General features: G+C 40.6%; 1 protein-coding gene across 5 annotated transcripts in view; it reads right to left on the reverse strand.

The window, feature by feature from the left end:
* PPFIA2 (PTPRF interacting protein alpha 2) overlaps positions 1-27,750 on the reverse strand; it is a 706,597-nt gene that overhangs the window by 192,156 nt on the left and 486,691 nt on the right. The window lies entirely within an intron of this gene.

Consider the following 27,750-nt stretch of genomic DNA (forward strand, 5'->3'; position numbering starts at 1 on the left):
AGACATTGTCAAGTTGCTGGGGTTAACCAAAGCCAGTGTATAAAGAAGCAGGGGTTACCCATTTTTGCTTTATGCAGATTCTAGAAACAAAGGCATAAACTTCTGACTGACAATGAAAATGGACTGGTGAATAGCTGTAAACAAGGGTGTGAAGAAAAAAACCCTAATGTTGCTGAGGCTCTCTCTGTATGGTCCAAGGGGAAGAGGGCATAAGGAATAGTGCGTGCTGGACCTGTAATCAAGGAAAGGGCTCTTCACCTTCAAGCTTCAGTTGGATTGCATGTTTTAAAGGCAAGTGATTGCAGGTTTACTTGATTAAACAAACACTGCAGCATCTTCACAAAAAAGAACATAGAAACAACTTGTTGATATATCAGCAGTTGAGCAACATCAAACTGCAAGGCTGCCTCACATGTTTAAGGACTTCCTTACAAATGTTGATGAAGTGAGTTTTTCTTTGACAGAGGGCATATAGAAAAACAAGGGAAAACAAAAATTTTAGAAAGTTTCAAATGACAGGGTAATCATGCTCTTCTCTGCTAACCTGTGAATGACAAATGCCTGCTGTGCATGGTTGGGAAATCAAAACATCCTAAATGCTTTTCTAAGGACACTGTTAAGTTTCCCTTCAAATGATGGTTGTTCAGCAAATGCTTGGATGACAGCTGACCTATTCATCAATTGGCTGCAAAAGTGTCAGATACACATCTAGAACTGTAAAACATGCCTCTTATTGGGTAACACCTCTGCAAGAAGTGATTTTCATTAATATCCAGATGAATTTCTACTCCCTAATGCTACAGTTTTGATACAATCTATGGACCAGGATGTGATAAAGAACATGAAGGAAAAATACTAGCCAAAGATCATATTGATGATTGTTGCTCTTGACATGGACGCTAACACAGATGCTCAGACAGTCTTGAAATCTATACATTTGCTTGATTTTGTTCACTTTTGAGGAACAGAAGGATGTAAAATGTCAAACCCAGTGGTTTCAGGAAATGTAAAAAGTCAAATGAGGATTTGGAAGAGTCTGATGTCTCCCTAAATGATGTTCCATTTCCTGGGAATGAGACAGAAAATGACCTTGTAGATGGATTAGGATTTGCTCACATTCACATTCAGAAAAATAAACGATGAAGAATTCCTCTGTGTTGCAGCCACTGCAAGTCAAGAAAAATGAATTTGAGTCAGTCACACACACTCATAAGGAAGGTCAAATGAGGATGATTTTGATTAAATTTCACCTTCAACAAAACCAGAGATGTTAAAGGCTTTGATTATAGCTTGACACTTCTCAAAGCTAGAAGGGCTTGGTGACAGGGTCTTCAGGATGGGATGTTGAATCCAACATCCAAAACTAAATTGTGACAGAGAAGAACTGAAGCAAATTAACTGAGTTCTTTTACCCAACATCGACATTTCTGTTAAATTTCTGCTTGGGGTTTAGAAGCTGGACAGCCCTGCTCTGGATCCTGCACCGCTTCACTTAAACCTGAGATTTTCTCAGCAGAACAAAAGTTGCTCAATTTGGAAAGTATACAAAGCTGCCCACAGGAGTGCAGACTGCATTAAGCAGGCTATCTAGGATTAAAAATAAATATTCCATTTGAAATTTTGCTGCTGCCATGATGGAGAAATGTTATGATGCACAGTTATGTTGCATATATGGAGTGTGTGTGTTAGCTGGAGGGTTATAGATGAGTCCCCTGGGGATGTTCTCTTACCCCTCTTCTACATATATGTGTAAGATTTTTTTTAGTTTTGTTATCGTTAACGCCAGTTTTTCAGCTAAGCTCTTTTCTTTTTGGTTTGATGGGTTTTAAGAAATCAAGCAACATGACCTATTAGGGTGAAACTATGAAGGGACAGATACATAAAAAATACTAAATTGCCAAGCAGACAATATGTCAGTGCCCCCTCCCCTCCCTTAAGAATACTGAATTCAAATCAAGATTTTAGTCCTCAAATTCTTTTATGGGATTGACCCAAATTGCTGAAGAAACTGCTTTACTCTATGTCATGATGGCATCCTAAAACAGATTCCAGTTCACGATGAGAGTAACATTTGTATTAGGATGCAGCTTCCAAGGGAATGGAGCCATAGAAGCATACGAGCTCCTAGGTTTGTGTGTTGGAGTAATAAGAATACATGGAAAGACTCTAAATCCACATTTGGACCCACCGGGTATTATCCAACTTTTAGGTTGCCTAAGCTATAAACATTTGGAAGGAGAAAAATTAAGAATTTGAGGCCAAGAATAAGGTGTAACCAAATAGTGGACCATCAAATACAGATTTTTGATGTTGGCAATTACTTTGACTCTGGCCTATGTTTATAAAGAAATTTTAAAACACTGGGTTAACCAATAATTCATGTACAGGGTGAGACTGCAGGCATCTTTTCTTCTAGACCTATAACTAAAATAAGCTAAAAATCTTAAGCACCTCAATAACTGCAGTGCAAACAGATGAAATGTTAATTATATTTGACACTGTTTTCATGGCACAACTATTTAATGTCTTCCAGATCACTTTGAGTGAACATTGTTTTAATAATCCAAACACACATTAGTTCCATGCTAGCTGCTTGACTCTATTAAATAAAGAAACACAGCAGATTACAACTAAACCTATATGAAGACAACTTTGATGCAGAAATGCCCTAGTTTCTCCATTCAGCAGTGCTGGTTTGGACTTCTTCAACCAGTCCCATATAATAGCTTAAATATGGACACTGAACTTTGAAAAAGCTATCAAATGTATTTTCTCCACAGGTAGAAGTTACAAGAACTATGGATTTTGAGCACTGTAAATGTCATTACCAGCACTTCTGACAAAATAAGAAGGGGAAAAAAAAGCTTTCAGACTCACAAAATAACTGGAATGTGGGGAATACTGCCTTCAGTGGTAACAATGCCTTACAGACCCTACTCGGGGAGAAAAAAAATATAAAGATTTTTTTTTTCCTAACATTTTGGCTCCTCTCCTATTTAGCTGCTTTAGTACTTACTTTCAACTGCTTTTAAGTTCTTTTTTTATGCAATGAGTAGTTAACTTATGGAATTCATTGCCACAGGAGGTGGCGGAGGTAGATATCATAGCCAGGTTCAGAAGGGATTGGATAAATTTATGGATGATGGATCTACTGATAGCTACTGAATAGAATGGTTTCAGATGTTTCCTTTGGCATCTCTAAACCAATAAATGGATAGTGCCAGGGACAGTATTGAATAAGGGATAGATCACTCTACAGATATTCAGTTTAATGGTCTCTCTGTAGAGCATCCACCTCTGTCATTGCCAGAGACAGGATAATGGGCTAAATGGACCAATGTCTGACCCAATATGACCCAATGTCTGACCCAATGGGTTAAATGGACCAATGTCTGACCCTTATATTCTTATGCTTTAAAACAAAATAAATAAGTAGAGTTGGGAAAAGGGTTCATTTTTTAAAATAATGTTTTGAAAAATTCCTGTTATAAGAAGGCATTGCGCACGATTGCCATCTCCAGCCAAGACCATTCTCTGTGACAACCTGTGGAATAGCATGCACTTGCCGATATGTCTACTATTAGGCCAATTTTCCTTATAGAAAAAAATACTTAATGAAGTTTAATCTCCCTTTCAAGCCCATCCTGACACATCATGTCAAAAATCAATTTATGCTTTGATTCTACAAGTAATATATAAATGATATGCATTTTCAACCTCTGTGTGTGTGTGTGCGTGTGTGAGTGAGATAAGCATTTTTCTTCTCTGCTGTTGGGTATTCCTAGCCTCTTATATTTATATTGGTCCCTCATTTCTGAGAGAGAATACAGAGCAATCTGCAATTACTCTAACAGGGGGACTTTGACACTGGAGGGCTAGGCTGTGGCAGACCGAGTGGAAACAAACCTTAGACCCTGAGGTTCCATATTCCATGAAAGCATAACTGCATGAGCATCTCATAGGAATGTAGCTAACACCATTGCTCAGTCAAGAGCTTGGAAGAAATTTCATTTTCATTTGATAACACTTTTTTTTCCTTGTTCCAAAATTGCTATAGTGCAGTTGTCTGTAAAGGCAGGTAAAGGATGATATTTTAATGATCCAGGTGATACAATACATTCAGTTTAAGGCCTTTATTGCTAATAGAGGCAGTCACCTCCATCTAAAATTATGTACTTGGCATAAGGTCCAGAAACATCCCATTCTCTCAAAAATTCAGCCCAAGGACATCAGTAATTTTTATAGCAAAAAAACCCAACCACAACAAAACACAAAGACTGCAATCAGGAACTCTCTAGCCCTAGTTTCCTGAGCGGTAAGAAAGAGCAGATAATATGGAATTTTTCACACAGTGTACTTTCAACACCTTTAATTTAAGAGCATTACCAATCAACCTACACATGCTAAGGTACCCAATTCCTTTCCTTCCAACTCATCCTTAAATTGCTCCTCTGTTTTGATACCTACCAAATAGTCAGGCTGTTCTGGTGTGCAGAGACCACTTTGTGTAATGCTGGCTGATAACAGCACATTTCTTTGCATGCCCCATCTATCTGTCCATATCTATTTATTTTTTCTTCCACTAAAATTGGAAGCTCCTGAGACAAAGCATTATCTTTCTGTTCTGCATTAGTATGGTACCTAGCACAATGGGGGAATACTAATAACTGTGAAGCTACCAGTCACACAATACCCGGAACTTCTCAAAAAACACCCACTTCAGTAAGCTAAGTAAGATAGTAGCAAAGTCATTCTATAAAATGACCTGTCAGTTGCCAGCTTTGGTTATGTCATGTTGGAGTCAAGGGTCAGTATCTGCCCCCTGACTGGTGGAATGCTCTTATATACAGGGCCAGATTAAAACAGAGGCAAACTAGGCACATGCCTAGGGCCTTGAGCTATGGGGGACCCTGGTCCTTCCCTCCTCAGCGGTGGCACTAATGGCCTCATCCACCTTCCTTCCCTTCCCCTCCCCTCCACCGACTTGGTTTTGCAGTGGCTGCTTCTGAACAGCAGCTCTGAGTCCCACTCCCTGTGGGCGGCAGTGGCAGGTGCGGCCGGGGGGGAGGGAGGGGGGAGGGGTGTCTTCATTGGCCTGGGGCCCATGAGTTTGTTTGTCTAGGGCCCACGAAAGGGTAAATTTGGCCTGCTTGTATATTATTTTCCTTGGTACCCAGCAGTAAATCTACTAAAAGATTCATATAAGATGAGATGTTATTAATATTTTCACTAAACCAAAAAGAAGTTGCTACCAGTTAGAGATGGATAGTATTGATGAGAGTTACAGAGTACTTGCAAGTAGGGCCAGCAGGAAAAAAATACTTTTGAAATGTTTTTCATTCTGAAAATACCGAAAGATAGAGACTGAACCAAAAGAGACCATCATCTGGCAATACAGAAACTCACTAGGCCGAGAAAAGTTAGGCAAACAAAAACAAGGATCTGTGCCTTCCACATTCTAGGCAAACGCGTTAATCACTGGATATTTGCTATTCTGATAAAAACTCTCCTTCCCCCATGAAGAAACAGCATTTTTCAATGAAAAAATGTTTAATCAGTTTTACTCAACAGTCATTTGGGCGGCTCTGCTGATGACCATGTATCTCTATTTATCTTAAATAATTCCAGTGTGCTCTGCTTTTAAGCCACGTGCTACGGACAGACATTCAAAAAGCCTGAGGCTGAATTGATTCAATCTTTGCAGGTTAGTCTAACCTGGCTAGGCTGAACCAGTTTATAACCATGCAGACATCCAAGAAATGCAAGCGCATGCCTGCAGTGGCTCAGGGTAAAAGCCAGGGGGCACTAGAGCATCCCTCCCTTCCCTTCTATAATGCTTGAGCTGAGGGGGGAGGTGTGGCAGGGCCCCAATAGGATGCTTGGATTTGAGAGCCCCTTCCCCAGCCAAACAGTCCAGCAGGCAGTTGATAACACAATGTTTACCCCCCCCCAACTCAGTGTTTATCAGTGTATTAAGAAAACAAAGAAAACAAAAGCTTCTCTTCATTAGTTCAAGCTTTTCTTAAACAACTTTTTCCAGGGAAGGAATGGAGGGACATTACAAGCTACCAGTTGATTAGCTCTAAAAAGCCCTAAGTGGACACAGTCCTGCCTGCCTTTGTCCAATCTCCCACAGCACGGACTGTAGCCAGCATATGGTATGCTAGCTAATGCTGAGAGGTGTCTGGGTAAGGCAGAGGGGAGAGGGGAATCCCTGCTTGAGCAGGGAGTGGTGAGGGGAGGGGGAAGCAGAGGGAAGCCAGGCAGATGCCTGCAGTCTCTGCCGGAGCTCCAGCCAGGGAACAGAAGGGAGAAGCCAGCTCTGCTGTGGAGCAGAGAGCCCCACCCAGAGAGCATGTCGGGATGATGGGGGAGTCTGGTTTAATTTAAGCCAGGAGGGGTTCTGGGACAGACATTGCATAAACCAGTTTGACCCAAATCAGTTAAGTCTGATACTGCATTCAACCAGGTTTATCTCAAAGTGGTTTCAGCCCTTTTCAAACTGGTATATGTGCACTGAATATCTGTTCTGTTACAGGTTTAAACCAGTTTCTGATCACTTAAACCAGTTTATGTGTAAGATCTGTCTGTAGCCATGATGTGCAAGGTGTGTGTAAGGATGTGTCAGGTATGCATTTAGGTGTACAACTTCAAGTATGTGAGTATCCCCAGTGAGGTTCGCAAGACTATTCATAAACAAGCACTTTGCTCAGTTTCTGAGATGTGAATCCAAGGAATGGTCTGAGCTCTGACAAGATAATACTGGAAGATGTGAGTTTTGGGGGCCAGACTAACCGCACCTTACACGGGAGGAACTCAGAGGCTGGTAGGACCCTAACCCTTTAACACTAAATTTTAGGGGGAAATTATGGAAAATTTCTCAATCACAGGCTACAAAGTATCTTGCAAGTATTTCTGGAGAACAAGAGCAATCAGGCCAGATGAAATAAAGATGGTTACAAACAATATTTTCATAATATGAAAAAGATGGTATCTCACCATCTGGAACACACAGCCTAATTATAATATCTAATATTATATATGAGCCTATTACAGAGTAAGCATGCTTTTATTACTAATAAATTACCATCTTAAACCTTTTATTCAAATGTAATATAGAAGATCTATCCATACATTAAAAAATAATTATTAACTGTCACAGACATGGACATTATAGCACCTAAGTCTGACCTAAGTATGTATCATTATACTAAATAGAAACAGATCTTCTGAATAGATTTTGCAGATCACAGGTGAAGATCGTAAGGTTAAATACTACCAGAATTACTTAGTCAATCTTACATAATATTTTGGCAAAATAATAAAATACATTGTAAACCCCTTGCGAAACAAATTCATTTAGTTTCTGCTGATTAAAAATGATGGATACACTAACTGATAATGTGTATATTCGTCAAGAGGAATACTTTTGGGAATGACTAAGGACAAAGGGTAAACAAAACTTTAATTTTTCACTGAAGCTATTCAAATAGACAATTAGTTCAAATACTGAGACCTGTATAAGTTTTGCTATATTTATATCTTTTTTCTTGGTCCTATTCCAAAAATATAATTTGATATTACTTAAGTGACTCCCAAACAACAGAGACATAAATATAATGACATTTAAAAAAAATCCAAATTTATTGAAAACAACCCAGAACTATATATATATGTATGTAATGTATATAAATTCTATGGACAGTTGTACATGTGGCGCTGAGATGATGTACATGTGACAAAAAATCCCTTTTCTGTGGCTTAATACCATCACACTTTACATGTAGGTGAGTTTTGGGGCTTTTAAATTAATTCTCTTTGTCACAAACTAAACATCTCAATGTAGTTTAGTTGGCAACATTGCAACTTGAGACATTGCAGCCATTAATCTGTCATGTGTACATGGTAATTTAATTCACTGAATGACATGTAGTGATCCCCTTTGTCCACCGGGTGTTGCTACAATTTTTGTGCAGTAAGCCCCCTTATCCAACAAGTGTTGCTAGAATTTGCAGGCATTTGTGTGTAATGAATGTTTTAAGATACCATATGCAGAAAAGAGCCTGACATGAATCAATTTTTGGCTGACCACCTTTTCTTACTTCATTAAATACATAATCCAAAGACACCATTTTTTGTTTGTCATCTCCTGTTTCAGTTGGTGTGGTGGGTGTCCTAGGGTGTGTTGGGGGGTTGAAGATCGGGGTGATCCCAGGATGTTTTGGAGATTGATCAGTGTCTACTATGTATGTGCTCCCTTCTCCACTATCAGGGATAATGCAGTGCATGGTGTACCCTGACCCACTCAGAGCTATTTTAGAAGTACTGCTCAGTGAAGCATGCTATTAAAGGCTTCTGCTCTGAGCATTTAACATCTAATGAAAGGTTAGTGGTTCCCCAAAAGTTCCCTTGCTGTCCCTGGAGTGTTTGAAGGGGGCATTTTAGAACTTCCCTTTTATTTACTGCCTTGTACTTGTGGGATAGGGGAGTGGGCATTCAGCAGTCTTTCCATATCTCTGTTTGGCTGTTTTAAAATTTATATTTGAATTAAAATTTTATTTTACTAGGTTTCTATTTTTTCAATCAAGCTATGCTCAGCATTACTTTAGTTATCTGTGAGGTATCAGTTTTGTGGGTGGTGGCTGCTGTTGGTCCCCCTTGAGCACTGGTGTGATTTCGGTGTAGGGGATGCTTTTGGCCAGGAGGGGTGACTGGGCACCCTTGGGGTTCAGGGCTCATCCATTTAGTCCTCTGCTCAGTGCCTGCTTTTTTTCTGCTGTGCACTTTACGGATTTTAGGGGCATTCCCCAAAAAACCCAAAACTCCAAGTTTTTAGAGGGGGGATGGTTACACAAAACAAGTCCTGCTAGATGTGCGACCTCTGTGACCCCCTACCTTGCACCTCTAAAACAACCCTTTTTGGCTGGCTGTGGTGTGATTGTCTCCCTAACACCATTAATTTGCTCACCACTTTTATGTGAACCTGACAAGCAGAGTTCTGTGAACCCAATCATGAGCCTACAGCGCCCCCGCTTTATGAATAGTGGCTGAGTTCTGTCAACAATCATTTCTTCATCAACTATTCCGCAAGTTCTCAGCATTTCAGATCATGTCCCACTAGGAGCAGTGTCTTGACACATCACTCACTGGGCTGTCTGCTACTTTGCCAAAGGACCTAGCAGGGCTAAAACACGTCTAGAACAAGCATGCACATAACATGCATAAAGTTGCCATAGGTGCAGCCAGAGCCCCCCTCCCTGGCTTGACTGACCTTGCCTGGCCCCAAAATGTCCCAGATGAACCCCTCTGACTAGCACCAAAAAGCTGTGGTGTGAAAGTCTCCCTAACACCATTAATTCACTCGCTGGTTTTATGTGAACCTGACAAACGGAGTTTGTCCCTTGCTTGACCCTGTCAGTTGCCAAATTGTCCCACATGAACCCCACTGAATGGTGCCAAAAGTTGCAATAGTTGCAGAAAATGTCTACTGCCCAAATTTTGCCCAGACGCAGTAGGGTTCGGAGAGGGGTGAATTTCCCTTGGCCAAGCCACCTCAAGACCTATAAATTGAGTGCAGCTTCCTGGGGTATTCCTGATTGATCTGAGATCTCTGATGTTGGTAGAGAGCAGACTGGGGCATGTAGGTCTAGGTCAAAATGGACTTTTGCTGAAACAAAGAGCCTGGTGTGGGTGCTGGGGGACCCTGAGGTCATGCACCAGTTTGTCTGCAGCCCACATGCCAACAGGCATATCTGCCTTGATGTTGCATGGAGAATGTCACAGTGGGGAACAATAGGATGCCAAAACAGCACTGTGTCAAGGTGAAGATGCTGTGGGCACAATTCCACAGGGATGTCGACTGAGCTTAGCGGCAGGGCACCCCACTGTGTGATATGGCCCACCAGAGGTATCTGCAGCTGCTAATGGAGGTACTAGATCAGTGTGAACACCCAGGGACAGAGGCCTCCAGGGCGTCCTTGCCTGTAGACATTTCACCAACCATGGCTGTGACTCGCGGGAACTCCAGGTACTCCAGTGCAGTGGAGAAGATAGCAAGGGGGATAGATCAAGAAACTCAACTTCCACACCTGGTATGTGAAGCCTTGGGGAATCTTATAATCAGCTCTCACCTGAACTGACAGCTGCAATTAGGCTGGGCTGTGAGGTGAAGAGGGGGAGGGGGACTTGTTTGCAGCTGCTTGTTTGCAGTGGGATCACACTTGTTTACAGTGATTCAGGGCCTGCTACCCCCCCTCAGCCAGGCACCCCTTCTCGGTTATTTCTGGCCGACCGCTTCTTGAACATTTGCAAGATTCACTGAGTGAAGCTTTTTAGAGCGGCAAACGTCCTTAATTTACTCTATTTCCCACATTGATTTTCAGCTCCGATTCCAAAGCTGCCACCAAGGACACACAGGCAGCCAAGGCAGGCTGCAGCTGATGCACGAACCAACAGGCTGGTGAACGCCCTTAGGGACTGCGAGCAGTGGCTGCGTGAGCTGGTCAGACAGGTCTGTCATGCTGCAGGAAGATTCATGGCCATCCAGCATGAAAGGAACCGTGTAGAGTCCAGGAGGCATTCAGAGACTTGGCAGGACCAGCAAATACTGTGGGCATACTGGTAACAATTCTATGCCTGATGGTTGTCAGCCCTGGTCCTGCACCTGCCCCTGCCCCTGCCCCTGCCAGGGAGCAGCAACAGCCAGCACAGATCCATGCTCTGCCATCCCCAAGTTCTCAGTAATGCTCTGAATGAAAGTCCACCTTAGAACCAAGTTTTTTAGTTAGAATTGATTATTGATTTTAGTTTGTTTGTTTTTCATGATTCAGGCACAGTTATAGTAATTGCACTATTATAGTAATAGTGTTTTTTCACAAATCATGCACCCTTATAGTTATTCATAGTGATTCATGGTAATTATGAATTGCTATCTTAAAAGAGTTGTTCTATGGTTTGTTTACTTTTTTAGTTTTCTGTTTGTAAATAAAGGTTTCTATTTGCTTTGTTCGATTCTTTGTGTCATGTTCTCTTTAAGAGGGGATATGCTAGCTAATGGAAGGTTGTGGGGGAAGTTGCTTGCTGGCTTGTATTGGCAATTAGACATCTTTTGGCAAGCTTGACGGGGTCAGAGGACCAGGCTGATGTGCTTAGAGCACCCCCCGAATTAGTGCTCCCACCCTTAGCAAAATTCTGGGCCATCCCACCACCAACTGGCCTTGGCTTTCCCGCTGTGTCTTTCTCTGGTCACAATAATAAAACCCAGGACTTGAAACCACCCCCCCCCCTCCACAACTCCCCCCTTGGGTGGGCTGCCCAGGGAACGATGGAAAGCTGCATGCACAGAGGAAATGTTATGGGAGCAGTGCAGCAGCCCTGATTACAGTGACCTCCACTGGTTGGCCACGGCTGGCTGCTTGCTTCTGGAGTGGGGTTGTGGTGGGGTCATGGTCATGGTCATGGCCCTCTGCACATGGCCCTGCTCCTTTAGGCTCATGATCGGGTTCACAGAACTCCACTTGTTGGGTTCATGTAAAAGCGGTGAGCAAATTAATGGCATTAGGGGACAATTACACTGCAGCCAGGCATAAAGGGATGTTTTAGAGGTGCAGAGTGGTGGGGGAGCAAACAAAAAATAATCTAAACATGGAAAAACTATTAAATATTCAGAAAAAAACATTGCAAAATCTAAAATAAATTAAAAAAAAGACAGGAAACTTGGAAGCTTATGTACAGAGCAAATGCCAGGACCTGCAAAACTAATGCTAGTCCTAGATTACCTATTGATTTAAAATAAATTAAATAGTAAAATAAAAAAAATACAAACTAATGGTTTACAAACCCAGAGAAAAGAATTTTCAGCACAGTGCAAAATTTAAAGCATTCCTTTCTTTAATTTTATAATCCAAATAACGTTTCTCATGGTTGTTGGCAGGAAATGTCTGGGGATTTTTGCTCTGTACGCGAGACCTAGGCTCTGTGACTTTGCAAGTTCTGCTGCTCCTTTCCATGATGGCTCCCCTCCCCACCAGAGCACCCTCCTGCCTTGTGTTAATGGACTGGGCATTTGTATCCTGTAGACCACCCACCCAGTTGCTGCCTCCCTGCAGCATGGGATATCCTGTACCCTCTCCTTGGCCATCCTGAGCACAGCCCAGTGCTGCTGTGTGGCCGCTGCACATGGGGCCTGTCTCAACTCAGACCCCTGGTCCCATGCCCAGGGATTGGGACCTCCCTGTAAGTTAATGCAGGGAGTGCACCACAGCACTCCGATATGTGTGGAAATATATAAGAAATTCACAGGGCACTAGATCTTTGTGCACATATAAGCAAGGGGAGAATGTCAGCGCCCTGTTTGAAGGGGTGGCTGTTTGAGTGAAATAAAAAACTCCTAAGCAGATTTACATACAAAATACATTTTACTTGCTTACATAGAAACAGTAAAATGAAAAATAAGGTGAGAATAAAAATGAAAAAAAATAAAGTTAAGAAAAACAATTTTAAAATATTGGTAATTTGAAAACAATGTAAAAATATGTGTAAAATGATTACATGAATTAAAGTAATGAAAAGAAATTTAATAAAATTATTAAACTTAATGAAACAGCACCACTTTCAGTCACCTGTTCAGATCAGCATGCTGTGAGCTATAGGTACTCCTTGCTGTAATTTAGTACAAAGAGATTAGCCGGGTGGATTGTTATGCGGTGCACCCTGCAGTAATTTACTGTGAATAGCGCACTAAACATTTTATGAGATTTTTAAGTGATCATGTGTACACAATGATGGAAAAATTTAAAACCCATCATTTCAATTTAGGGGTCATAGACTGAAACCCTGAGGACTAAAACCCCATCACATGTAAAAGTGCCCTAGGAAACCAACAAGCATCAGCAGCAAAGAGGTGTGATATATAATTCTTTATAATTTCACATAAGAAAAATTCTCTCTCATCTCCTTTATATTTCCGTCATGTACATCTGCATTTGAACATGGGTGCACATTTAAGTGGAAAGACAGAGGCACATACATCCACAATGACAGTTTTTATTCCTGTCCTTTCCTATCATCTTGAATCTATATTTAACATGAGCTGTCACCTTGATTCAGAAAGGTACTTAATCACATACGTAGTTTGAAGTGCTTCAAAAGGTGAGCCAGACAGATGTAGATGCCCTCTGAAACACCAAAAATGGTGCAAGTGTGCTTCCTTTTATAATGTATACTTTATGGAGTGCGAAAAGGCACCCTCTGGCTCCTCCAGCAAACCACAGTGCTCTGTTCCCCTTCCCAGCCCCTCCCCATAGGTTGCAGGCAGGGAAGATTGGGGTACTGTATCAGTTAGTGTTATCTGTTCACTCCACTGCCACTCTCCTGGAGCATACCATCCCAGCTACTGATCCCCACGTACCTCTCCATTTCTGGTCTCCCAGGTCTGGGTGGGGTGAGGAGGGCATGGAGTCTCCTGGTTTTAGTGGCAAGGAGAGATGTTCCTCCGTTCTCCTAGTTCTGGCAGGGCAGTGCTCTAGGACAGTGAAGGTGGAGAGGATAGGGGAGAGCTCCCAGACATCAGCTACAGCTCCTCACTAAGCCTCTGTCTCCTGGGCTACTGGCAGCATGCATCTATGTTAATGCCATCTCATGTGCTTGTCTCTCTCGTTCTTTCCCTCTCTCTTTTCTCCTCCCTGTACTTCAAGAGAATATTAGCACATTAGTAGTCAACAGTTTATAAGTCAGCCACTTTTGAGCTTCCATATCCTGCAGTTTTATAATATAAGGCGGAGGAAATAACAGGAATTACAGATGTGCCCTATAATATCCTAGCGGACTCTGACCTCCCATATTCTTTACATTCCCTGCATTCTCCTGATATATGTACATGCTGCTAAAATATGAAGATTACAGATATGTCCTATGATACCTATTAATAGTAAGCTCACATCATTGCACAGATTCAAAGTTTAAATATAGTAACGTTATCTTAAAAGATCTAGTAAATGGCCTCTTCTGGGATTCATACTCACTGGGCACATCTACATATTCATTAATGCACCATAATTATGGTGCATTAAGTTTAGTACCTGTAATTAACAGGTATTTAACGCACCATAATCAGCACTACAGTGCATCAGTGCAGATGAACGCTTTTTGTGTGATGTTTCATGTGCGTTGGCCTAAATCTAGCGCGCATAACATATTAGCAGTTTTTGCTAGCCATGCTAATGTACAGTAAAATTAGTCCTATGCGCATGTAGCATCTCATGGAGATGTGCCCATTGTCTGTCAAATAAAAATTGCTACTTATTTTAATGGTGTTCATCAAACACTGAAAAAAATGGATTTGTTATACCTCAGTTCTAAATTGTATTGTATTTTGGCTCCTTATTGTATAGGCATAATAAAGCAATAGCACCCACTAACATAAACAGCACCAGATAAAACAATTTGAGCAACACTTTCAGGAATGGGAATGCTCCTGATATGATGAATTCTGAAAGTATCAGTTCATCAACTAGCAGAACAAACATGGGTTTTATATTACTTTTATGTAAATAGTAAAAGCTTCAATTGTACACATTAAATACATTATAACGTGATTATGAACACATATACATACATATATACATACACACACATGTCTGTGTGTGTATAGTAGAGAAACAAAATCAGCATATAATATATAAATGTTATAACATATATATGCTGACTTTGCTTCTTATCCCAACATTTTAAAGCAATGCTGTTCATGCATGTCTAAAATCAACTCTCACAATTCAAGGACAACAAAGTCTGTTAACTCTTTTGAGCAGGAGCCAACTTTTTATTCTGTGTCTGTACATCACCACCACAGTGTGGTCCCATGATCAGAGCTTCTAGACACTCAAGTTCCATAATTCTCTCTATATAAAGGGCTTAGTCCATCTGTCGGTGCGTCTGTCTGTCTGTCCATAAGACTCTTGGAGCACTCTGATTGGTTGTCTCAGCAGCCAATCACAATGCTTACAGAAACAACCAATCAGAGTGCTCTGCACAGACAGAAACACACAGTGGAGCCCTGTCATGATGTGGGGATGGATAGGATGGAGCAGAGGGATGAGGCTACCGCCCAGCCCTGCTCCTTGGAGGCAGCGGTGGCATGGGGTGGTGGTGGCGCAGTGCTGGCCTCATCCCTGCTCCCCTCATCTCCTCCATCATCTAGTGAATTGCCCATCAAGATTGACAGTGAGCACAGAGTGCTGCCATGCCGGTGGGGATGGAGGGGATGGAGCGGGGGGGGGGCAGGGCGAGGCCAGCTCCACACTGCCACCACTCTGTGCCACTGCTACCTCCAAGAATCAGGGCTGGGGGAAAGGCAAGGCCACTACCTGGAGCCAGCAGTGGCACAGGGTGCTGGCAGAGGGGGACAGAGGGGACAGTGGGGCAAGCTCCCCCCCACTCCTGGGAGGTGGCAGCAGTGACACAGGGTGGTGGGTGGTGGTACTTCATTCCTGCCCCCCGCCCCCCATCATTCTTGACTGGCAATTTGCTAGATGACAGGAGAGACAGATGGGGGGTTAGGGTTAGGTCATGCTGGGGGGCATGGGGCAGGGGGTGCATGGGGCCAGACATGAACTGGGGGGAGTTGGGGGTGGTGCGCAGCCAGATGCGGACCAGCAGCAGTGCAGGCCAGTAGCTGACAGTGGCAGCCACCATGTGTAACCTTCCCTTCCCTGCCCCTGCTTGTGGGAGGCAGTGGCGGTGTAGGGTGGTGACATATGGCATTCTGTCCCCGCCCGCCCCCCATCATTCTTGACAGGCAATTCACGAGTATACAATAATCACTGTGTATTAAAAACTATTCATATTTATTAAAAATGAATACAAGCCTTAGCATTATTATTATTATAAACATCAATAAATATTTATATTACGGCAGCACACAAAGGTTGCAATCAGAATTGAGGCCCCATCTTGCAATACAAACATGAAACAGACAGTGTTTGTCCAACTGACTTACAATCTGAACAAGAGAGGCAAAGGTGAGTAACATAGAGATATTATATAAATGTGATATACAAGATAAATAAAAGACTGTGGGGAAGAACTGACACAGATTTTCCAGTAATAATTTGGTTTTCATTGCTCTTATTAATAGACGTAAGTAGGAAATGCAAAGAGAAGAAGCAGTTTCCTTGCCTTCAGCTTCTAACTTTGGTTTCTGATTTTGGCTCTGCAACCATGATTGTTGCTTTGAACTTTGGCACCTGACTTCAGCTCTGCATTTCTGACTTGGGTTTCTGACTTGAATCCCCCAACCTTGATCTTGACTACTGGTCCCTGCCTTTACCACACAGGTGACATATCCTAACTATTCATGACCTGCTTGCTTACACCCATATCCTAACTATAAGTTTATTTGGGGTTAGTAAGCCATCAAGAGAGATGTGATTTTTAAGGATGCCTTTGAAGGGAATAAGATTGTGACTGAATACAGATTATACTGGTGAATTTTTCAGAGCCTAAGATAGTAGCATGGGAGAAAACAAAGAAGTGACTAGTGATTGATTCATGATAAAAGTATGGACAAGGTAAGATTGAAGAAGCTGATAGCATAAGAAATTACTAGGTCACCTAAACTATAAAGAAGTCTCAGAAAGAAAAAAACTTTGCACTTGATCCACTTTGTTTGGATCCACTGGCAAAGTAGATCCAAGCAAAGCATATAGAGAGCGATTCCTTAAATTCTGGTGTGTAATAATGCACATCACACTGTAAAACAATGAACAAATTGGTCCAGATTACTGTTTCCTAGAATGTGATGTTACTTTGACTGCAAAACAAATGCGAGGAAGATTATGGTATTGACATTAAATTAAAATAATGGTAACTAATTGTTTTTTCAAAATTAAAGAGTTCTGCCTAGAAAATGCTTAGAAGCTATTTATTTAAGGAAACAAACTGGGTCAGCTTTATATTCATTTTGATCAAACTGCTAATCTCTGTGATGAGTTTGTGTTAGAGGAACAGAAGGAAAACCTGGTGGTTTTTATCTGCATTTATCAACAATACAGAGATAAAGCCAAAGTATTAAAAATGACAATGATTATAATCATGGAGGATCAACATTTCATCAAGACAAATGTTTCAGCCAAACAAAAAAAAAGGGGTGGATTTGAAGTTTGCAAAACACAATTCAAACAGCTAACACTCAGCAGGGGACTACTCTAACAAATATTTTAAACAATTGCTACATGGTTGCACAGCAGGTTTAGGGAAATAGAAATTGTAAAACTAGCAAACAGCAATTTTTCATAGCTTGAATTTCTTTTTGTTATGATGGTATAATTAACAGCTCCACTGGGGAAAAAAATCTGATGATAATAGTTTAAAAGCAACTTACATGGTATATAGGCTCATCAGGACATACAAAGAGTGATAACAGAATATAAAGGGTTGTAATGGAGATTCCCCCTTGCTGTTTTATGAATAGCAACAATGATGCTAAGTAATATGCTCTGCTCTTCATAGATAAATCAGTTACATTATGGATCTTCACTCTTCTTTTGTACAAAAACTCTATTAGAATACATATTTTCACAAGTTGCTAAAATTAAATGAAAATACTGGATATTATCTAAAGAGGTAAGAAATATGTGGGCATTGGACCCACACATATATGCTTTAGAAGCTTTGAGAAGAACTTCAATTACAAAGACTATTAATAATTAGTAACTAGAAATATCCTACAGCAGACAGATACATTCACTTTCTATATTTTGGGATACTTCGCCATTAAATATTTGTATTTGCTGTCTGTACAGCATCTAATTTCAAAACACAGAATAATAAATACAAGCATGGGGAAGAGGTAATAGTGTTTACTAATGTCATTGCATATATATTTCAATTTAAAAATTCTCTCTCTACATAAATGTTCCCCTGAACAAATCTATACAATTGCAAACATAGCTCATACCTATTGTCTCACTAACGTACACAGCCCTATCTATCAAACAATTTCTCCAACAGAATATGCAGAAAGATTTTTTTATTTTTATTTACATTTATAAATAGCTGAGAGGCATTTGACTCAATGAAAAGGTCAGGCAGATTTCAATGTTATCAGTGCACTGATGGCAGTGCAGCCCTAAAGGCCTCAAAATACATCACAAGTGGCTACACACTGAGTACAATAAGGATGACAGAACAAAACGTTAGAGTAAAGCCCCTAGCCAGACATTAAAATGATCATGCAATAGGTATCTGAGGAATTTTATGCCCAATCCAAAAATTATGGCATTATGGGCCATGCTGGGCTCCCCATGTGCCAGGCACTAGAAAACTGCTGCATATTTAAACAGGTATGGAGAGCCACAAGTCCTGGTACTAGAATCAAACACATTGGGCTGGAAGCAGTCAGAGGTGCTGTGTCCAGGACTATGGGTGCCACTAGGGATCAGGTGAGGAGCAGCCCTGGGTCTTGGATCTAGGACCAGGGGTACGCCTTTAGGGACTGGGCAGGAAGCAGCCCTGGGTCCTGAACTCAGGACCTGCTGCTGTCTCTGGGGATTAGGCAGGGATCAGCCCTTTTTTCGATTACACTGGAACTATGCATCTAGAGAGTGGGAAACCCTGTAACTTCCTGCTGGTGTGTGTCTACAACATTTTAGAGATTTAACCATATAGTAACACTGAAGGCAAAGGAAAAAGGCTAATAACTGTAAAGAAAGTATTTAAGTTAATTCAAAATTTAATCTCGGTATTATTTTTAAGAATGTACAATAAACTTTTCAGAAAAATATTCTAGTTTGTCTCCCATCCTCACCATGCATAGAAAGGATGATAAAGGTGGGGAAATATTTATGAGTAAGAGATATTACAGCTTTTTCACAAAAATGTTTATCATTATGGACTTAAAAACAAGACAGACAGCTAGAGTCATCTGGTATGACCTCCTGCATTTTAACTTGAGCCATATATTTGTTTCATTTCAAGTTTGCTTATATGTGTATAATATATATAGTGAATATTCCAGTAATGAAAACGTTTTTTCTTCTTAGCAAAATTATTTAATCAAATAATTTTGTTACCAAAATCAATTCTATTTTTTGTTAGGAATTGCATTTTTTTGATGATGTGTTAATGTATAGATTTATGCTTTCAGGAGACAAATATAAGATAATGAGCCTTAGAAGTGAATGTGTCATTAAAGTCTCTTACAGCTAACTTTGTATATCAAATGGGTGGAGAGCTTTTTAATCTGCGATGTTTTCACTCAGAGACCAAAATACTCAGAACAACCAGAGTGCAAAATAGATGGACAGGATTATGCCTTTAAAATAAATCCAAATTAAGTATTATGGCATAATCCATAGGTAATAAAATCCCTCCAACAATGCTGTGCTCCATCATTCCTAATAAGTACAAACAAGATTCTCCTTAGCTGTAGAATTCCTCCATACAACTTTTCTGCCTCTGGATCAACCCTGTAGAGCAGAAGCAAGACATTTAGTACAGGGTTTGGGCCTTCTATGACTAAAATATATTTAACTGCTTTGGGTGAAGCAAGAGACTATACTTTATGGAGCTCCTAGAACAGATGTTGGTGATCCCTCAATTCGTGGATATTCTCTACCATGGTTCACTGATGAGTCTTGAGGTGACTTAAGAGTCCAATCCTTGAGCCACAGATTTGTCCACAGAAGTTGCATGTCTTTCTGCAGGGGAGAGTAGGCTGCAGACTGGGATTCCTCTCCTTTTCCTTCCTCTGCTCTCTCTTGAGGGCAAGATGCTTTACGTCAAAATGGGCTGCTGCTTGGTTGAGGTTGAGGCACTACTGGAGTCAGTTAGCAGCCACCTCTTCCCATATCTTGATCTCAACATTTGTTTTCTTGAGGTAGGCCTTCAATATGTCCTTGAAATATTTCCTCTGGCCACTGTGAGGTCTCAGGCTATAACTAAGGTGGAAGTAGAGCACTTGATTTTGGAATTGAGAGTCAAACATCTGCACACACTGTCTGGCCAAGTGAAGTTGGTGCTTGAGGACCAGCAACTCAATGCTGGTAATGTTGACTTCAGCCAGGATACCGGCATTTATGTGGCAATCTTCCCATTTGATGTGGAGGATTTTCCAGAGGCACTATTGGTGATACTTCCCCATGCTCATGAGATGATGATGGTAGGTCACCCACATTTCACAACTGTAGAGGAGAGTGTAGATGATGACTGAATCACCAGAATCTTCAGCAGACCTGGATAATGGTGTCTTTTCAGAGACTGTGATCAATAAAGACACACAAAACAGAGTTGAGGTGATGTTGCAACCTTGCTTGACCCCAGTCTGGATGACAAATTGATCTGTCTTTGATCTGCTACAAATAATAGTTGCCATCATATAGTCGTGGAGAAGCTTCAGGACTTTGATGTACTTTTCAGGACATCCAAATCTGTCCAGCACTTTCCACAAGGCTTCATGATTGATGAAATCAAAGGTCTTAGTTAAGTCAATGAAGGCCATATACCATGTTCCTGGCACTTCTTGGATCTGGTGGGCAACAAATGTCAATTGCCTCATGGGATGGTCTAAAACCTCATTGTGATTCTGGCAGGACTTCCTCAGCAATAGGTAGAAAATTATTCGGGAGGCAGGCAAGGATTTTCCCTGCTGTAGAAAGGAGGGCAATACCTCAATAGTTTCCACACACATGAGATATTGTGAATCTAGTCATGGTACTGGCATTCCTCAGGTCCCCAGGGATCTCTTTGTTGTTCCAAATTCAAAGAATAAATCTGTGGAGTCTCAGTACCAGTTCCTTGCTACCAGCCTTGTAGATTTCAGCAGGTATGCCATCCAGTCCAGTAGCCTTGTTGTTCTTGGTTTCCTTGATGGCATACCAGACTTCATCTAGGATAGGAGAATTGGTGAGGGATCCCCTTTCAGTGTGCTGGGGGATGGATTCAATGGTGGTATCTGTCACAGTCAACTCACGGGTCAAGAACACCTCAAAGTGCTCATTCCATCTAGCTTGGATAGCTGCATTGTCTTGGAGGATATAAAGAATCATAAATTCCAACATCAACCTTTTCTCTGAGATCTCTGAAGTTAAATACCCAAAAAGCTGGTGGCTGGTTTCAAGAATGCCATATAATTGTTAACATAAGACAAAGAATGCATCAGCATATAAGCTAGCCACTAACTGGGATATGCACAGAATGTCTTGCTACAAGAATCGCTATTAAACAGAACAGTCAGAGATGTATATCTAAACCAGGGGTAACAAACATTTTGCCTGCGGGTTGGATCTGGCCTACAGAGCCTTTCTATCCAGCCTGCCAGGCATGGAAAGATGGGTGGCATGGCTTACCATAGAATCCAGAATCCTTTGTTCCTGCTGGACATGGCCACTGGTGGCGAGCTTTGTTTCTTGCTGAGCCCCTTGTGCTGCCAGACCCATTGCCACCATCACCACCTAATGTCTCACTGCTGATGTGGTGGCCACTCAAACCCTGGCCTGGATCTGGCCTGCAAGGAGCCCCATGGCCTGGATCCTGTCCAGGACTCAGATGCATTTGACAAACCTGTTCTATTCTAACCCCTGTGGATACCAGGGGACCGACCACTCTGAATGTACCCTTATTATGTACTCAATCAGGTAGCTGCCAGTCCCAATCTGGATGGCCCTGGGTCATGAACCAGACCTGGGGCTGTCTGGGCAGGGGCTGACATTCAGCTGCAGGGCTGTGATACTAATATTTCAACTTGTTGGTACAGCAGGAGCTGAAGATCATAATCCTGGGCTTTCCCTGTACTGACAAGTAGAGAGTCAGCAATTGGGATCTGATCCCTGACCTCAAAAATTTTAGCTCCTGCACTGTGCACTTGTGGCATGGCAAGATGCACAACTGTTAGGATCATGCCATTATGTGAATGTGTTCAGAGCCTCAGGAACAGGGCCTTATGCTACATCTAAGGTACAGCAGGGATAGGGACTTGAAGCTAATGATGTCTAATCAGAAATTCAACCTCTGCTGATGGAGATGATGTCACAGTGGCATTAGCTTCTTGGGAAGTGGTTTGGAGTAAATATAAACCTATCCTCTATATGTATCTGTGTTCTACAGACTGTTTTTAGTGCTCTTGAAACACAAGCTTTCTGATTCTGATATAAAATAATGAAATGTGTATATTTCGTGTATGCTGTTCTTTTCATTTGAACCCAGAAAATGGAAGAGCTGATGTCTGAACTGGAATAAATGGTCTTGGAAACTGACATATAACTTACTACTGTATGCATCTCAAAATTATACAAAAGTTTTAAACGCATGGAAGACATGTTGTGGAACACAGCTAGGAAAGGAGGGAAGAAATTGGATTCAGATACTTCAAATAAACACCAGAAGCAAAACCAAAGTTGCTTCCAATATACTAAGTCAGTGTTGAAGACACAAAAAGTTGTGGTGAAGACACAAAATTTGGGGGGAGGCACAAAGTTCAGGGTTGTTTCTAGCTGGAAGCGTTTTTTTGGAAATTAATATGGTTCAGAGATCAAGTGAACTCTGATTTGGTGGAAGTCACAATAGCTGTCATTTACAATGAGTACTAGGTCAGGACTGGGTTTAAGATTCATCTTTGAAACTGTATCATATGTCTAGGTACTGTGTATCCATGTTCTACAGAGGTTTCTGGAATTTTTCAAGTGTGCTCCACAACCTAAGTAAATTCTGGTAAGTTTCTAACAGAGTGATCAACTGGTAAACATCCACAGCTTAATACCATTTTTTTCTGAGATAAATGTAGCTTCATTACACATCTTATGCTCTATGCTGGATTCAGATGTAATTTAATCCATTTTTTAATGAGGACTTAAATTCCCAAGACTAGCAACAGGGCACAGAAAACTGGGGATTTAGAGGGCTGGTTGCTTTTCCAGCAGCCTTATTGATACAGCCCATTCCAAAAAGAACTGAGCAAGAGAATCTGAAGTTCCACTCTTGCAAAACAAGGAGCAAGTCTCACTCAGACAAATGATCTGAGATCATTGCAGTCAGGAACTAGCTAGAATTTGAACAAGTTCCTAATCTAAATTAAACCCCCCCCCCCATGAAATTTGCACATATAACATTCTTAGGCAAATATTAATGTACTGCAGAACCTTGGTGTTGTGTATGCCACTTGCTGTGTGCTTACAGGGTAGCAGCAGAAATCAGTTGCTAAATACTAGCATCTGTGAAAGAGCTCTTTACACACAGCACGGGACCTGTGGAAGCAGCTGAAGTGTGGCTCATGGGAGGGCAACAACAAAGCAGCACCCAAGTGGTAAGCAGCTGTATATCTATGTGAATTTTTACAGTACTTTTTTTTCCTGGTATGATTCAAACTCTGCTGCCAACTATCATAAAAAAGCTACTATATGGCACAGTGACAATAGAAGCCATTGAAGAAGTTAACATTTGCCAATTGTGACCACATATATCTCCTTGTATAAAACTAAATGGGAAAAATCTGGTCAGCCACCTGGCTGTTAGGATGAATAAAGCCTACCTAAGTTTATACTCACTGAATAGCTGCTGCATACCTACTCAAACAGTGCTGAAATAGGACTTCATTGGTCTTTGGACGCAACAGCAAATGGCAGTTTCAGATGCGATACCACTTCGTTGTAATTGTTGGCAAAAAGCTAACATTTAATGATCACTACTGTATTGAAGGGAACTGCTTTGCTAGAGCCTATGTGAGACCTCTCTGTTAACTTTACAACAGATAAATGTAGCTGAATTCGAGTGTAAAATATCCCAGTAAGAATATTGCTTTGGGTGTGTGTGTGTTATTTAACAGTGTAAAAATGCTGCCCCTCAGTAATCTGGACCACCGCATTGTTTCTATCTCACAAAAAAGAATAAAACCCCATATGTTGGTCTTAGAGTGTGATTTTGTATGGTGCCAAGTGAACACACCCTGATTTCAACAGAAACTGAGCGTGCTCAACACCTATAAAATCTATTCAGATATTCATATGATTGAGCTTCTGAAGTGTAATTTTAAATGTTTCCAGGAAATAATTTAACAAACAGGGAAGATGAAACTTAAGTACCAAAGCTATCAGCATGGAATTTCTAAAGAGAAAGTCAAATGGAGGACAACAGTAAGACTACACAGCGCAAATGACTATCATTATACTTGAGTTTGGTGAACTTTACCCTATACATTTTTGTTAAACTATATAGGGTAAACAGTACAGTGCCTCCTTATCTAATTTGATATGCCTTTTTAATTTTTCTTGATAAAGAAAGGAATCAAAGCTGTTTCTTTAACTGAACCACATTTTATAATATATAAAATTGGCATAATTTCTATAGAGTGCGGGTCTGAAGATATGGCAATGAACTTATCATTTTGTTCTTTTTAGAACCTGCTAACTCTAAGATAGAAGACCAATGTACCAATTTGTGGATATTCTTCGTTTTGAAAAGTTCAGCTGAAGCAGAGTTAGAATTTGGTAGTCATACCCAGTTAGACTACTCTGTGTGAAATTTCATTAAGTTAGGCAATACAAAGATTTTAGAGTAAAAAAAATTCGATTCAACAGGAGAGACTCTTTTCTGGATCAATGTAGCAGCAGAGTGGTGACATAAAAGAGTGTTAAAACACTTGTGTTTCCACAACATTTTGTGTAACAGTACAAGCATCAGATATGGTCAAATTGCAATTTGGGGAATTACATTTTGTCTATCTTGATTCCCTCTGCAATTTCAGCTGAATAAGTGTTATTAACTTAATTGAAAGTGTTTCATAAGTTTCCAGATATTTTTTTCCCTGAATTGAGAATGCAATGTCAATTTTTAATATTTGCAAGTATGCTAGTTATTCAGAAAGCATGCAACATAGTCCATTTAGGAGAACAAGCTCATATTTAAATTTTCATAGTATAAGTCTTTGGGTATACATTGCTTGGGTATCTAGCTTGCTTGCTGCCTAAACTCTGAATTTCTTGTGTTCTGTATATCTTTATGGGTACAATAATTCTTAATGGGTACAATATTTCTTGCAGGCAACTAGAGGTAAGACAGGTAACACTTGCAGAGAAAGAGATGCTAATTTAATAAACAGATTCCTACTGTTTCCTAGATCTGGATCTGCTGTGTGTCTGTTCCCTACTGATACAACAGTTTAATCAGGGGACCAACATACTATCATCGTTTTAGGTTTATACAGTAGTCCTGTACATGAGGTGTGCTGTTACAATGAAAAGAACACAGATATGAAAGAAAATAATATGTATTATCAAGGGAGGAGCACTGCTGCTTAGTAATGACAGCTTTTTAGAAGAAAAGACACTGAGTGACAGTAATACAGAAATAACTGAAAAGCCTGTACTCAACTGCTTTGGAAACTTGCTCCATTTCTTTTCATGCACAGTACAACCAATTTACAAAGCCGTTCAAATAAACAGACTGTACATTCACTGGGGATTCTGGTGTTAAACCAGCCCCTATATTTTGTTGTTGTCTAATCCATTTTGTCTGTTTTAATTAAATAATTGTGAACATTATCTGAACTCTTCAAAATGCACTGATGGTTCAGACTTAATCTGCCAATTCCCTTCTGCATCTCTCTTTGCCAAGCTCTTTTTTATGATTATTTAATTGCATTCTCAGATTTTAGCTATAATACCTCTCAGGAAATTGAGATATCAAAATACATGTTGTGCAAATGAACTTATCACTTTCCAGCTCTCTTGAGTGATGTCCTAACTAAATGTTTTCAGCGCTATTAACACAATAAGTCTGTATAATGTTTCTAAGGATGCTGGATCAGAAAGGTTCTTAAAATCATTATTTCCAGCTTATTTTAAAGTGCATATACACTATCCCAAAATCTCTCTCTGGCCCTAGAAGTGTCTCTCTTCCAAGGAAAGGGTTTACAGAACCTCCTATAAAATACATCACTTCCTGCTTATTGGTCAGGGCATTACCAAAGTATCAATAGCAACAATTGCCAAAACAACTTTGAAGAGCTGTTCTTATAGAAATATTATAAAGTACATACCTGGCAACATTGACAAAGAACTGTTATTTTAAACTAGAGGGTTTCATTTAATTTCACTGAGGTCCCTTGGAAGTCCCCTTGTAATTTTACAGTTTGTATTTAGCGTTAGACTATATAACAACACAGGGGTATGTCACACTGATTTCTTTGTGATGATCTCAAGTTTCTGCAGAATATAAGCTTTCAGTTTAAAAAACAAACAAAAAAACCCAACTAGCCTTCATAGTTGTGAAAATACCAATCTAAATATATGGTAAAATCAAGACTGTGTGAGGTTTTTGGACAGAATGAATGAAATATATCTAAGGTTCAATTGTGGTCTTCTCTACTTAAAGATATGGAAGGCTCCAAACACAGCATAACTGTTATGTCCCTCTACAGCAGAGAACATGCCAGGTAGGGGACTCCGCAATGGAGAAACTTGATGATACAGTGGGACAATGTAGTAAAGTAACCAAAGATACTTATTTTTGCATTCACAAACATAAAACCTTTTTCTAAGAGGCACAAATGGACACTCGCTGCAACTCCCAGCTGTATAGTAAGGGAAGTAACAACACTGCATTGTTGGACAGGATCACAGGAAAGTATGGCTAGAAGAGACCTCATCAGATCATCTAGTCCAGCTTCATACTCAAGGCAGGATCATTCCTGCCAAAACCTGTCCAGCCACGTGTCTGTTCAGGCTGCGCTTGAAAATTTCCAGGATTGGAGATTCTACAACTTTCTTAGGTCACCTGTTCCAGTGTTGGACCATCCTCATAGTCAGAAAGTTCATCCTAATTGCCAACATAAATTCCCTCTGCTGCAAGTTGCTCCTAGTCCTGTCCTTTATAGCAACAGAGAAAAGCCCATTTTCATCTTCTCTATAATCACCCTACAAATCATAGGAAACAAGAACTGTGTGACAAGAATCGTTGGCAAGAAGAACACACAGCTGGCTAATATTCAGGCTCTAGTCAATTGTAACCCCTAGGTTCTTCTATGCACTACTGTTACCTAGTCATTCATTCCCCGGTCTGTATTTATGCATGCATTTTTTCTGTTTCAAGTGCAGGACTTGGTACCTATCCTGCTTGAATTTCATTTGGTTGATTCTGGATCATTTCTCCCATTTATCCAGGTCATTCTCACTCTTAGCCCTATTCTCCTAAACATCTACAACATCACCCAACTTGATGTCATGCACATATTTTCTAAGCATACACTCAATTCCATCATGCAAATCATTAATGAAAATGTTAAGTAATACCAGACTCAGGAGAGAGCCCTGGGGAAGCCCACCTGATACCTCCTCTTGACTAGACATTGAACTATTTATGAATACTTGCTGATAAGGGAAGATGATACCTGGTTTCTTTTTTGCCCCACTTCTGTCTTCTACAATCATTTTTAGGTCCCGTGTGATCATGTACTTGGGCTTTGAGAAGGAAATTTGGTAATTAGACCTAAAAAAGGGAGTAACAGGCCTCCATCTCAATAATATTGCAAAATGTTCATTTAGCTACTTCATTAGTAATAATTTTAGCAGTTAAGTGGAAGCAGTAGGCAGTTTAGCTGTCGATTGCCAATGTTATGTAATAACTTCCTCCCTTCAAATCATGAGAGCACAATCTTTTGCTAAAAATGGTTGCATATAATCTACCACCACTCCCTACCCTAATTCATTGCCATCAAAAAGGAAAGAAACAAATCTAAATTTCTAGGTCAGCAGAAATCTAAATTTC

This window comes from Alligator mississippiensis, chromosome 4 (assembly GCF_030867095.1).
Source record: "Alligator mississippiensis isolate rAllMis1 chromosome 4, rAllMis1, whole genome shotgun sequence".
Taxonomy (NCBI): Eukaryota; Metazoa; Chordata; order Crocodylia; family Alligatoridae; genus Alligator; species Alligator mississippiensis.